This window comes from Ceratotherium simum, chromosome 9, assembly GCF_057802395.1.
Source record: "Ceratotherium simum simum isolate JZ-2026a chromosome 9, ASM5780239v1, whole genome shotgun sequence".
Classification (NCBI taxonomy): domain Eukaryota; kingdom Metazoa; phylum Chordata; class Mammalia; order Perissodactyla; family Rhinocerotidae; genus Ceratotherium; species Ceratotherium simum.
This window is the reverse complement of record NC_141908.1, coordinates 20,278,934-20,293,713: the sequence shown is the minus strand read 5'-3', so window position 1 is coordinate 20,293,713 and position 14,780 is coordinate 20,278,934. Positions and strand designations below refer to the sequence as shown.

General features: G+C 41.5%; 1 protein-coding gene across 1 annotated transcript in view; it reads right to left on the bottom strand.

Moving 5' to 3' along the window:
* Positions 1–13,574, bottom strand: part of THSD7B (thrombospondin type 1 domain containing 7B) — an 808,984-nt gene extending 795,410 nt beyond the window's left edge. Inside the window, exon 1 of the mRNA XM_087435109.1 lies at positions 13,414–13,574. The gene's annotated coding sequence lies outside the window, so the exon portion shown is untranslated. The remainder of the gene's footprint in view (positions 1–13,413) is intronic.
* Positions 13,575–14,780: the final 1,206 nt, after the last annotated feature.

The following is a 14,780-nucleotide window of genomic DNA, read 5'->3' as shown; positions in this document are numbered from 1 at the left end:
ATGTGTCCTGAAAAACTGGGTCATGAATTGGATTATATTTCCCAAAGGAAAAACATTACTAATTATAAGTAAAGATTGTTTTCCTGATCAAGGACTTGGCATTTAAATATATATATATTACACACACTATATAAACAGACATATACACACACATTCAACAACATGTCACAAAACAAATGAATATTACAAAAAACCCTAGCTGCCACTTAACACGTGTCCCCAAAATGGGAAAATAATTACGTAGAAATTATATAATGAGATCCAATGTACTGAAGTGTACACATAGCACAAAGATAAAGCTCTAATGTAAACTCTAATGTATCATAAATTTTATTTAATGCCATAATGCCAGCTCTGATAAACACAAGCATATCATTAACCATAGTTTTGCTTGACTGGTTGGATTTGAAAGGGTACTTTGAGGATGATTCGATGGCCTGAGTCTTTTTTTCAAATGAGCTGATGCGTTCTTTTTCTCTAGACAAATTTCCCTGCAGAGCCTCTGAGCACTCAGAATTCTCACTGACCTTAGAGCTGACTTAAAGAACCAGGCCAGGTGTTTAATAAACGTCTGCTCCTGATGGTTATAGTGGCATTAGTGCATCTTTTCTCTTTTAAAAGGACTGACCTAACATTTATCCCCTTCCGTCTCTCCTCTCTCTTGAATTTTCTTAAAGTGACAGTTTCTGAACAAATTAAAAAAATGAAGAAAAGGTAAATATGGAATAAACGTAGAGTCTGTAAACAGGTATCTAAGAATTTAGTTGGGAAACTCTACCCATCAGCAATTATTAGATAGGGGACTGAGGTTTTCCTTGAAAGATGATTTCAATGGTAATGCTATCAACCAGAATACTCTACAAGCCTACCCTTCATTGTCTCTACACTCTGGATCAATAAGTTTGGTGCTTATAAGGGCATCTCATCTTTATGCATGTTCATCTTTATGCATTCCTTAAAACTTTGCCCCTTTTAACTTCTTTAGGATTCATATTCTTCTGGGATGAGGAACATGTCTGCGTACATTTCCCCTTCGTCCCCTGTGGATTTAACAGGGTATCTTTCAGAGAGGATTGTTATATTTTCTACTAATAAATCCTAATTAAATTTCCTTTTACTTACTCATGTCTTGCTCAATTTCCAGAGGCTGATATTCCAATTTCAACTTTATTTTGGAGCCATTCTTTTTGGCAAAGTGTCATACATTTCAATCTTTTCCAGGTTACATTTAGTCCAAAATTACCCATTTCGCTTGTCTAAATCTTCAATAGTTATTTTGGCAGCTTTAAAACAGAGAATCAAAATGGTAGGATTATGGGAACTTTGTCAATGCATTCTTGGCTTCTCTAATATACTAAGACTCTTCTTTTAATCATTACAATAAAAAGAGACTGGAAAGTGTCCATTGTATTTGACAACTGGGAAGCAATTCATAACTTTGGCAAGAACTATTTTCAGTTGGAGCAGTGAGGGCAGAATTCAGGCTGGGTGATTTGAAGAGTGAATGCACAGTGGAGACAGGGAGCAAATTCTACTCATTTCAGAAGGTAGAATTGGAAAGGAAGGCAAGAGACGAGGAGGTAACTGGAAAGGGAGTCAAGAATAGATTCATTGTTTTAAATTGGAAAGACCTGGGTTTGCATATACTACATATGAACTTCTGATAGTATGTTATACATAACATTAAATTTCACTATATCATCCACTGCTTCATTTCTCTCCCATTTGTTTTTGCTCTTGTTCATAAAGTTTCTCCAAATCCAAGAAAATGCATCATTTGACTGGATTATATAGATTTCTCCCACCTTTGCAACTGGCTCAATCTCTGGAGCAGTATGCTTTTTTCCCAGCGCTTTTCCTCTACTCCCTTCTCATCATCTCCTCTGTGGGTTTCAACAGAATGGTATTTCCAAACACATCTGGTTCCAACAGCTGAGAAGGCTTTTCCCCTTTCAGTTACATTGTTTGCCTCCTCTTTCCTCTTTTCCTGTCATTTCACATCTTGGATTTGCTATCACTTTCCTATCATTCAAATGTATGTGTATTTTCTTTGGTGTGTGGGTGTGGGTGTGCTCACTCATGCACCCTACCAAATTTCCATCATCCTATGTTCACTTCCTAAGCCTTTACAACATAAATGATTTCACACTATTTTGAGCAGCTCTTAGCTTTCAGTTCTTGGGGCTGATTGACTACTTTGCTATTTCAGACGCTTTTATCTTGTAGGTATTTACCAAACATCTATGCTTGCCAACCTTGTTGCCAAATCAATGGATAATTCTGTCCCTGTATATATTTCCCCGCCACACAATGACACGTGCCAGGACAAAACTGTTTACCTTAGATTATAAAGATTTGGGTCTCACTTTATTTAGACTGTGAGCATCACAAGTTTCCAAAACACAGAGTTTGAGAATGCGATCAAGTTCTATGCAGACCAGTAAACCAGGGATAAGCTATTCTGCCCACATTGCCAGGCTGCAGGGGAGTTTATTGTTGTTTTTAATGAATCTTGAAGTTTCTTAAGCCATGGACTTCAAAACACTATATAAGATTTTATATTAAAGACAATATAAATAATCAGTCTTAAGGACTAGCATATACAACCCAGAATCAAAAATACTGCCAGGAAAACTATAAGAAAAACAAATAGGTTGACAGAAAGCCCAATTTCTTCCTTCCCATGCTGTATCTACTAATCTATAAAACCCCACAGACGCAATTTTTATCTTTGAAGCATACTTTTTTTTTTCTCCTACCTCCAGATGAACTCCATGAAAATTCCTTAAGGGGATGGTCAATTCTTGGGTATCTCTGTACACCCCACTGGGCCAAGCATAGTGCATTGTATATCATGAAAACACAGTGTTTCTATTGGCTAATATTTTCCTTGAGGAACCCAGTAGGCTGGGAAGAACTATTTTAATCTATCAAAGTGTATTGAAGTCCTTGCATGTAAAATGCTAAAGAAATGTCTTCCTGATTATCTGATGCCCTCACTGTTTACATCAACTTTTCTGTAACTGGCTCAAATAGCCAAATTAACAATGCAGTACATTCTACGAACTTGATGGGACATTCAAAGGGTGCTCCACTTCTGTAGGTTATATAGCCTTGCTAATTTTTAGGTGATGCCTTTTGCTCCCAAATAGTAAGTGTCATACTGGTATTGTTTAGCACTATATTCTTCAACAATCATTGGAAGCCCCATGCAGTCATATTGTTTATCCCACGCTACTCCCCACCTCTCACATGCATATGTCCAAGGATTACTTAACATGATTGAATATCGAGGTTCTTCATCCTCAGAACAAAATGATCTTTTTTTTTTTTTGGTATTCTGAAAGAGTCTGTGACTGAGATTAAATCCTGATATGACTCTGGTATGCTGAGAAAAGAGGCCCGCACTTCCTTTAGGTTAACACTATCTTTTTCAACTGCAGCTCAGCTGTCAGAAGTCACCAACTGGAGTCAGCAGAGCAGATCCAGCCAGAGGAGTAGCACCTTATTCATTTTCATTATTTAAAACAAAATTTTTATATAGATGGTCCCATTATAAATAGGGTATTACAGCTATATTTTAATTCACGTGTATAAATACAGTTAATGCACCAATTTTACTTAATCCAACACATACTAATTGCAGTTATTCTCTGCAAGGTGCTGAAGATCCAAATATGAGTAAGATGCATTCTCTGCTTTTATGTAGCTCATACTTAGTAACAGAGCTAGAAGCATATAAATAAGGTGATTTGGCTTTGCCGAGGACAGAGAATATGCATGGCACATCTTCCCAGTTAGACTAAAAATTCCTGGAAATTGGGGCTGGTATCCTACACTTGCTTTTATTCACTCTATGCCATGAACACAGCAGGTGCTCAATAAATAGTCTTATTCATATAGCTTACAAACAAATGCACCTTGTGCTTTCCATTGGTTTGTCTTGCTGTGTGAAAACTGCTTAGTTACTAAAACAACCTGAAAGATGGGCTGCACTGGGGATATATTATGTCCACAAGTATCATGTTTTAATTCCACCAACTCTATAATCCAAATGAAATATCTAATATTCATGTACATAATATTAGATGACATATCCTTAGAGTCTAAGTAAATTCCTTCCTATGAAGTTTAGAATTTTTCTTTCTTTCCAACTTAAGCTGTGTTCTTAATATTTTTCTTTTAATAAGCAACTAAAGTCAGACTTAAGCTATCCATGTAATATTCCCCCCACCCCCCACAAAGAGACTTGGAATTATTAAAATGTTTCACACGATCATATATAGCTGAATAGAGGTTGCACTTACAAAGGAAACACAGGACTTTTTTTATATGTTCCAGCAATGAAAGGCAGGTCACATTCTGCTTTTTCAATTGAAGCATGCCACAGCCCAGAAGGGTGGTTACTGTCAGAAATTCAACTTGAGAAAGGCCCTTCCTATTACTGAGAAGAATGCTACCTGCCAGGAAATGAATCAAACCTACCAAAAAGTTACTACAATTTGATCAGAAATATCACTTCAGTGGTCCGCATGTCATTTCTGACTGCAATAATCATAATAAGGATATAGTAAAAGAGGACTGAGAAATAACGCATCAAGTGTAAATGAGAAAAATTGGTTAAGTTCAATCTTAGTTAAAGGTTATCTTTTCCCTTCTCATTCGTACTAGAGACAAGCAGATCCTAGGCGATGCCCATTTCATATGTACAGGCTACACATACATACTAGCAAACCAATGAAAACAAAAAAAAAAATAAATGACAAAAGAAAGTGGGATTATTTACCCTGGAAACCAGAAGGGCGAGGTGATTTCATAATGTGTATGAATAGTTGGAAAGTGGAAGCAATCCAGATTCGCTCCATCTTCACAAACAAAAGCCATGTGAAATTCACTTTTTAACAGATAAGATGCAGAGAAATCTTCCTATCTTACAATTTTTAAAAGTAAATGTGTTCCTGAAAAAAGTCATGGAAGTGTTTTAAGTTTTTTTTTTTTTTTTTAGATATTATTCATGCTATTATTTAAGGGCGAAATTAATAAATAGATGAATGGCCTTACATACACAAAGACTGATGGTGTACACCTTGGCAGAAAACTTAGCAGCCAGTAGACAGCCAGCAGAGTGGAATTTTCATAGTATGGGTCCTAGGCGTGTCCCATATGGCGGACACCAGCCACGTGTGGCTCTTGAGCATTTGAAACATGGCTAGTCTGTATTAAGATGTGCTTGTAAGTATAAAATACAGACTGGATTTCAAAGACTTAGTACCACAAACACCTGAAACATCTCATTAATAACTTCATATTGATGCATGTAGAAATGACAATATTCCAGATATATGATGTTAATAAAGTTATCAAATTTAACTTCCATGTTTTTCTTTCCTTTTTTAATGTGGCTACTAAAAAATTTAAGATTGCATATATGAATTGTATTTGCAGCTGACATTCAATTCCTATTGAAGAGTGCTGCTCTAGAATCAGAGGGCCTGAGTGCAGATTCTGACTTGGGGCAAGTCACTTACTATTTCTGCATCTGTAAAATGGGAATAATAATAATACAATCAGCTCCAAGCTTTCTGAGAGGATTTCATAAACTAATGTGTATAGAACGGTATCTGGCACATAGTACATGCTCAATAAATCCATTATTAATATCCAATGCACACATCCTCTCTTCAGAAAACTCTGGCATCTAGTTGCTTGTCCTCTGTTTGAATACCCCCGAAGATGGGAAACTCACATTTCCTTGAGACAGCCTATAGCATTTCTAAATAGCTCTGAAGGTGAAAAAGTTCATTCTTGGAATAAGTAAAAATCTCTCTTTACAACTTCGAATCTTCTGAGCTTCTTTATATATGATTGTGCCAGAGGCAAAGAGAGAAACAGGTCTTATTCCAATACTGTATTTCTATAAAAATTGTTAAGGGACTTTGGTATTGGAAGTGGGGATATTATATATTCCCATGGAAGTTCATGTCAAGAGACCTCATGCAGACCCAGCAAAATACTTTTAAGAAACAGATCTTCAGAAATGTGCTCTCTCATACATGCTTAATCAAAGAACCATCCTTCTCTTCTTAGCAAAGTCCCCTTTGACCAAGGATACTTTCCTGTCGGGATGCAGATGGAGGAAAGAGGGCAGACAAGGGCACTCACCTAACCAGATCGCTCAACCCAATCACAGGAGTAACCGAGGCCACTGCCAGTCCACCCACACTCACATCTGAAGACTGGTTTCCCCCTTTCTGTTCTTTGTGCTAATTTCAAAAGCTAATGCTTTGCATATTCGGCAGAACAGTTCTGTCTCAATAATAAGCCATTAATGAAAAAGAATACGAAGTGGATTTCCTAACTATGTCTGGATTTTCTGAATCTTCCAGTGATTCCTCAGGAAGCCCATACTTCTATATACGAATGTCTCAAGTTCTTTACAATTCTAAGATATTACAATCTGCATGCATAAGATCTGTGCCAAAACAAAACACATATTTTTTCCCCATATTTCCAAATGATACTTCTACCTCCAGGTAGAAGTGATTCAGCAATACTCTTCCTGTCAGTCATCTCCAGCATGTGTGGAGGCTCTGGCAGTAGGTGAGTGAGGGCATTTGTGTGCGTGCATGTGCTCTTGCATTTGGGAGAAATTCCAGCAGAGGTTAAGACTAAACTTGCTAACTCAGATTTCAGGCTCTAGGGCAGTCTGGCGTATCAGAAGCAAAATGGGTCTTGCAGCCCAACAGACTGGGACGTGTCTCTCTGCTCTTTGGTTTACCAGCTGCATTAGCCTTACACCAGGCACCAAAGGTCCCTCAGCCTCCATTTTCTAGTATGAAAAATGGGACTAAACAATAGAACCCACTTTGCAACATTATTATGACGATTAGACAGTATGATTCTAATGCACCTAGCCTGGTATGCAGCATGTCATAGATAATCAATAATTCTAGTCACTCTTATTGCCTACCCGGATGTTGTTAAGCCTTGTCTCAGCGATTCTCAAAGGGCTATTGTCACCCAGGCCCCTACTCTAGATCACATTATCCTCTCCAACATTTTCCAGAATTCTCAGCAGAGAGTAGTACCCTTTCTCATTCAAATCCTTTACTATCAGAACTCCACAAGTAGATGCTAATAAGAAAATAGATTCAATCAAACATTAAAATTAGAATTTACCACCTGAGTTGTTCGTACAGAGAGAGGGCTTTGTGAATTGGCATAATCAGAGAAAGCTCAGTGGAAATATAATTAAAACTCGGTCTTAACTAATAGGTAGAATGTGGATAACTGGGGGCTGGGGGTGAAGAAAGCAGCATTTTTAACTAGTAGGGCCTTTTTAACTAGTAGGGATCTTGTGACTGACTTAAAGGAGACAAGCCCAATAGAAGAAGAAGGTAGGTAACAGGAAGTTAATGGCTGGCATGAGTAAATTTGATGTAGGACCTGGAATATTATTTTTTCTATTCAAAAAATAAGCATAACTTAAGTTGTGTTTTCCAGGGCCCATCTAGCAGTGTTTGCATTTAGTTTTAGCTAGAAGAGATCGAGAAGAAAGCACCAAACAATTTTCCTTAAAGAGTGTGCAGTGTCATTGATATCCCTTTCCTCTCTGTGACTGGCCAGAAGATATTTCAGTTCATAGAATGGGTCAATTCAGGTGAAACTAAGCCCTGTTAACAATACTTAATCACAAAAATGAATGGAAGTCGATACGAAATAAATTGAATTAATTCTGAAGACTAGAAATGGAGATGGAAAAAAACAATTACTTTTTCCCCAAAAGAAAAAAGCCTTGTTGAACTACTCCCACATACATACATTTTAATTAAGTTGTCTGAGACAGCTGTGGGGTAGAAGGACGTAGAGTTGTAGCAGAAGACCTGGGTTAGAAATTTGGCTCTGCCCCTTACCAAGAGTGTGACTTAGTATGCTTAGTTTATGTTTGGTGGAAAACAAATTAATTGAAGGTAGAGTGGCTTTACATGAATTGATAACTAAAAGGGATCTAGGCATCTTGGGGCTCTTTGGTAATACAAATATATTCAAATAATAATATTGCAGTGTTTTTAACAGATATAAATGTTAAACAGATAAAAAAATTAAAATGTAAATTTAAACAGATTTCAAGTTCAACTACTTGATAACGCCAATAGTTGCATTTATTCTTGTTATGAGTAAAAATATCAAAGGATGATATTAAAAATATTTACCAAGTGGTAGGGCTCAAGCATCAACCAATTAGAACGGGCTCTGGCAACAGCCCGAGAGCAGGTCCCAAGGCCTGCCTGCCATATCAAGTGGTGACTCTCTTAGTGGCTGTAACAAGAGGTGACCTAGGAGGTGTCAAGGGAGTGGCCCATAGCACTGAGGTGGTAGTGGGACCTTCAGGGGGCTTAGAACAGCACCTGTTTACCTACTGGAAAAGAAGTATTTCAATATTTTCACAACCAGCAAGGCTGTATCAATGCATACTGGCCAAATCGTCATGAATATGTCTAACATAAGCATGAGAGGCAGAAATCAATAGAGAAGAGCCCAGAAGGAAACTCTGCAAGAAGCGATTGCTGCAAGCCTTAGTCTTATTATAATTAAAATCTTTCTTTTATATTTACTATATGGTATGCTTTTAAAAACAACCACCTGAAAGAACCCAAAATTAAAATATGCATTACTAGAAAACTACTGTCTAAGACCAAGGCAATGGTGCCAAACTGCCATGAAGTCAACAGCTTTTCTCAACATGGTGATTCTTCCAGAAGTAATGAGCTGTTCGCTAACAACACCAGGGCACAGATCAGCAGCCAACCCTCAGGCAAGTGGAACACAGCAAAGAGCTTCTCTCCAGTCAAGGCACTGTAGAATCATTTGTGCATTTGTCATGTAGGATTCTGATTTTAGCTGCAGCATATTTAATTACAAGAGGCTCATAATTAAAATATGCCTAGAGAGGCAAAATCAAAAGCAGGCATCATGTCCCTTGCTGCAAAATACCTAAGTCCAACAATGGCAGCAACATTTCCACAGATTTATGAATCCTCACGTCTAGATCAATGCCCAATCTTCTTTTTTTAAACCCTTTTTTTTTTTTTTTTTTGCTGAGGAAGACTGGCCCTGAGCTAACATCTATTGCCAATCCTCCTTTTTTTCTCCCCCGGTAGACAGTTGTATGTTATAGTTGCACATCCTGCTAGTTGCTGTATGTGGGACACCGCCTCAGCATGGCCTGACAAGCGGTACATCAGTGTGCGCCTGGGATCCAAACCCCGGCCGCCAGTAGCGGAGCACACCTACTTAACGGCTAAGCCACGGGGCCAGCCCTGATCAATGCCCAATCTTTTCTGATATGAGGACTTCTTTTTTTTAACTTCAAAAAACTCTCCAGATTCTCACATCACAGCAAAGAGTTGTACTTTTAGAATCTATTAATTGCAAAAATATCTAATGACCAAAAGCTAGTATGAATAGTGATGCTTTTAAATGTACTGTGTTTTACTCATCACAAGAGCATAGACCAACTCTTAAAATATACTAGTTCTTATAGGTGCTGGATGACTTAACCGTCCAGCTTACAAACTAAGCTTGGACTGAACTCTCCACCGTCCAATAACCCTGACCCCCAGAGCAGTGAAACTCGATTCTACAGCATTTCCAGGGCTGGTTTCTGAAGTCTACCAAAAGACATGGAGTAATTGGATTTCACTAATATTCTATTTTCCCTTTCAAATGAATTGCTTGATCTAGTAGCTACAGAATACCCCTAATAACTCATGGGTGGACTATAACTGAAAAAATAACTAAGTATCTATATTTTGTATAACTGGCCCACTGCAGGCAACAAACAACACTTCAGTCTGTTATTTAAGGACAAACATCGTTCAGAATGAAAGCATAACCCTAGGAATTCAATGACTATGATCACTAGTTCCTCTTCAGTCAAGAGATACATACACGCTGACAGGGAACTGCACCTAATCCATTTTGCTTTGCTTTCATCAATAGCTACTGTTAGCTATTATGAATAACCACCCATGAAAACGCTAGTAAAAACATCAACAAAATAATCCCAATTCATGGAGAAATTTTAAAGGGTGAATAAAATGTTTATCATCTTGGAGCAGAGTGCCATAGACTTCACATCTGCTGAAACACTAATCCCACTCAAACTCACAATTTCTAAAATTTCTAGAATTAGAAGTCGAGTTTAAAATCCTTCTACTTTCACAGGTTTAACATGTTAATTATCACTTAGATATTAATCCTGTTAACAGCTCTAAATTAAGGACCTGGGTTATATTTAGGAAGCTGCCTAGTGTTAAAGTAAATGCAACTGCTTCTTTTACAGTTATATACTGGAAAAATACCTTCTTTTAAAAACATAAAGCATTTATGTGAAATTCATATTCAAAAATCCAAAAGCATATCTAAGTGGCTCATGTAAATAGTTTTGAATATTGTAATACCCTTTAGGTAGTCAAAGACTCATCCTTTATGCTTGGTCTGTAGAATGTCTCTGAGGCTGTGTTGTTAATGTTAATGTTCTTTTCTCCACCAAGTCGTATAATTGTCACTACTTAGAATCCTTTAATCTATTTGTCTTGATCGTGTACTTAATATATTGTATCATTTGTCATTTTGACTCTTAACTCAATAGGACCAGTCGACTATTCTTCATCATTCTGTTCAAACTTTTGAAACGATGTTATTACTTTAATGCCTATTCTTTATAAAGGTGTGCAGAACAGCCAAATTGCAGTTTGGGTAAGATTTTTTTTTTCTTTGATTCCTGCTTCAGTTTGTGAAGTATAATGAAAATGAGTTGACGTGCTTCGGAAATTTTTTTGTTTGGACACTCCTCTTCCACTAACTTAGCTCCTATCTTTTTATTCTGCTTTTTCAGTCTGTTATTTAAGGACAAACATTTTTTTCACAGATATTAGTAAAAGAATTACTCTTTCAGAAGCAGGATCTGAAGCAAGTAGGCAAGGTCCTTAATAGACTTTCTGAGGAAGTACCTTTTAGCAGTACCATTTTTCTTTAATTCTTTACCTCTTTCTCTCAAAAGGCACACTCAGCAGAGAACAGAAAGGTGCCTTTAGTTGCCAATTTATTAATGTCTGTCCTCAAACAGTGGAGTCTGTGTTTACACCGCTTTTATGATCAGCAGCTATTTTCTACCTAACTGACAGTCTTTCTGTTTCTTAGTCCTTCAACTCTTTAAAAACAACTCCGATTAAAAACAATGGGGGTGGGGAGATTAAGAAACATGGTAAAGGTAAATCAAGTATTGATTTAAATATTAAGGTAGATATAAAGTAAGCCCACTTGTTATGAACCCTCAAAACGGACTATCCAAGTCCACCAGCAGTAGATGGTCCTTTCCTGGACCATACATCCCTAAGCACTTACCACAGATGAATCTCAAATCTTCAGAACCCCGAATGATTTATAGGTGTTCAATGCTGCTGGAACTATCTATGCTAATGTGCAAGACTATCCCACATTTTTGAAGTCAACAGTTGTATCTCTGTAGGTTGTTACAGGCCAGGGGAATTATCTTCATAATTCTTTTTCACCTAAATTTGTATGAAGCAGAGTTTCCAGTCCTCAACTTCTAGCAGGTAGGTGAAAAAAACACAACACCCAGGCATAGTCAGAAGCCAGTTCCAGGGAATCTACTAGGCTGGCTCAACTACCCACAGAAAGCAGAGAACTGGCCACATTAAGTTTCAAAAGAAGGCTCCTGGTATTAATGGCATTCAGGTTTTAAAACAGCAGTGCATCAAAGTGAAGCCTCAAGACAGGGACTTTATATAGCTTTCAACCCACAAATACATGAGCTTTTCATTCACCGCTGGACAGGACTTGTTGATTTGGTTAGTAACATCCTAAGTGGCTTTCATGAAGCCTTAACCAAGGCTATAGTATAGTGCAGAGCACAAAAAGGCTTCCCTGAAGTTCACCGCCTCCCAGTTACCTAACAAACCCAGACTGTCCTGACACTGCCTGGGAGATAAATGTATCACTTTGACATCCAAAGACTGCCTGTCAAAAGGAAACTCCAGATGCACACGTACACACATGCACACACACAGACACACACACACACACCCCACAGCCTGATTGGCATACACCCTGCCTGCATGGGTTACCATTTCCATAATAACAGAGTACCCACAGGTGCACTCCCGAAAAACACCAAGAAGACTCCTTCAGCCAGGGTGTCATTTACAGGAGCACAAATGCACTTAAAGGTGGGAAACTGCAGCCTAACAGCAGACCACCCTGGCAATGAACAGAGCACCAAATAACCTGGCGTGTTCCATAGAACATGCCGAGGTACCATAATCTTAGTCAAACTCCACCTTGACCACACAAAATGGAACTGAATTGTAATAACTCTTAAGGGATGCTCAGAATGATTCCAAGAAAAAGTACCATTAGATCATGCGTCCTTCCCCGGAAATAAAGTTTTTCCCCTTGTATTTAAAAAGAGAGTGAGAGAGCTTCACGCCTCCCTCCCCAAACACACACACTCAAAGCTTTCCAACTTCAAGACTCAACTATGCGGACTTCAAAAAGTGGAGGTTTCATATGCGTATTCAAATAACTTTACTACTACTGGAGGTGTTAGGAAAGGTGACAGAAGCATATGGGTGATACTTCAGAAATTACGTGTCCTCCTCCTTGTCCCTTTCACGCCCTGTTCCCAGTTTTCTCTTCATAAACAGCTTGGCCACGCCAGACCCGCGAGTCCCGTTCTCCCCAGCTCGCTCCTCGCCCCCCGCAGGGACAGTGGAAATACAAACTGTTGCTGCAGCCTCCTGACACTCCACTGATAAATCAGAGGAAGCTGCAAAACTTCTTGGCTCGCTCAGCTATGCTCCAGGGGCACTAACGCCCACGCGCAGATTTCGCAGTCAGCGCTACCGAAAGAGAACCCTCGGTCAAACTGTTTGCAAAGCCCGCGGAACTCCCCGCCCTCCGATCCTGGGCTCCGAGGCTCCCCGCGCAGGATGGGAGACCCCTGGCTCCCTTCATCAGTAACCCCCAAAGCAAGCTGCAAGTGGAGGGAACAGAGCTGCCGCCCCAATCCCACGGCACGATCCGGTTGCCTGAGATCTGTGTCCAAGTCTCTGCGTGGGATATCTCCGCCCGCCCAACCCGGGGGTCTTTGCACGCTGTGCCCCTGGCAGCCCACCCTTCCTGCTGCCCTAAGCCAGAGGCGTCCGAGGAGCTCCGTTTGCAAGTTTCCGCGTCTGGCCCGGAGAAGGGGCGAGGGAGGCTGCCGGGGAAGAAAGAGCAAAGTCTGTGTCCGCGGCGCGCCCCCCGCCCCGGGCTGCTGCCGCCTCTCGCCCGCGCCGGCCAGGGGCCGGGCATCCCCCGCTCCGGGCGCAGCGCGGCCGCACTCACCCGCCTCGCCCGAGCCGCCGCCGCAGCCTCCGGGAGCCGCCGAGCCCCGAGCTTCCCGAGCGCAAGAAAGATGGTGGTGTGTGTCGGGAGACCACCCATTCCAGCGTCAGGCAACCCGGCGGCGACTCTGGCTCTCAGCACTGAAGGAAGAGGAGGAGGAGGAAGGAACGGCGCAGTCGGACGCCATCTGCTGTACACCTCTGCGCAGCCATTGGCTGCCTGGTGCGTCCCCGGGAGCCGCGGGGCGCAGGGCCGCGGGGAGCCACCTTGTGCCTCGCCTCCCCCGGCAGCTGCTCCCGCCTCTCCTCCCTTGTCCCTCCTCCCCTCCACCGCCTCCTCCCCCGTTCTCTAGCGGGTGCACCCGCCCGACCCTCGGCTCAGCCCGCTCCCCTGGGCGAGAACCGCGGGCGCGCTGGCCTCAACCTCGGCTCCTCCGCTCTCCGCGACTGTTTTCCGCAACTTTGAAGCTTCGGGGTGCAGGTGCGGGCCGGGTGAGGGGGACTCCCCAGCTGGCCTGAGCCTGGGGTACCCAAGCCGCTGATCGTCACGGACAGAGGCTTGCGCTTTGCGCCTCCGGGATCCACGAAGTGATGAGAGGGAGAAGGAAGGAGAGAGAGTGGGGGTGCTTTACTCCTCATTTATAACCCCCCCTCCAACACACGCGCGCGCGCGCGCGAACCCTCAGACACATACCATAAAGCACACAGCCATCCCGCCCGGTCCGATGGCCTGCCGTTCCTCTGCAGTCCCCGGGTGCGAGAGGGCTTCAGTGTTACAGGGAAAGACAAGATCCTAGCGGGATATGTGGAAAAGAGAGAAAGGGAAAATTGGGGATGACTCCGGGGGAACACCGGAGCTGGGTCCGCACCTGCCTGGACATCCTCTTGTTGAGCGGCTCCCAGAGACTGTCAGCCCACGCAGACCAGGGCCCGGGAAAACCCCTAGCTCCCGCCTCTTTTTTAAGGATTTTTAGTCCTGGGGCGCGGGAGGTGGGTGGGGGCGCGGAGCAGGAAGAGCGCCTTTGGCTCCTGGGTGGCGGATGCCGGTGGCTGCAGAAGAGGCAGAGTCGAGTGTGCCCAGGTGAGGCAGGAGTGCAGCGAGCACGTGGGCAGGCTCCGAGGAGAGTCACAGCTCTGAGAGTCCTTTGCTTACTCTCTGGCGCTTGTTTCAAACCCTCCTGGGTTTTGACACCTTTGATCTAGGGAACTTCTTAGGCTTGTTTAGAGGGATGAAATTTCTTCAAAAGGGAGAACGGGAGAAAAGCACGAGGACTACTATTGCCAATTACAGGATATTTTGCCTGTCGTTTCTCTTTAAATGTGTGAGTCAGCGACAGCAGAGATTGTATCTTTTCAATTTTATCCAAT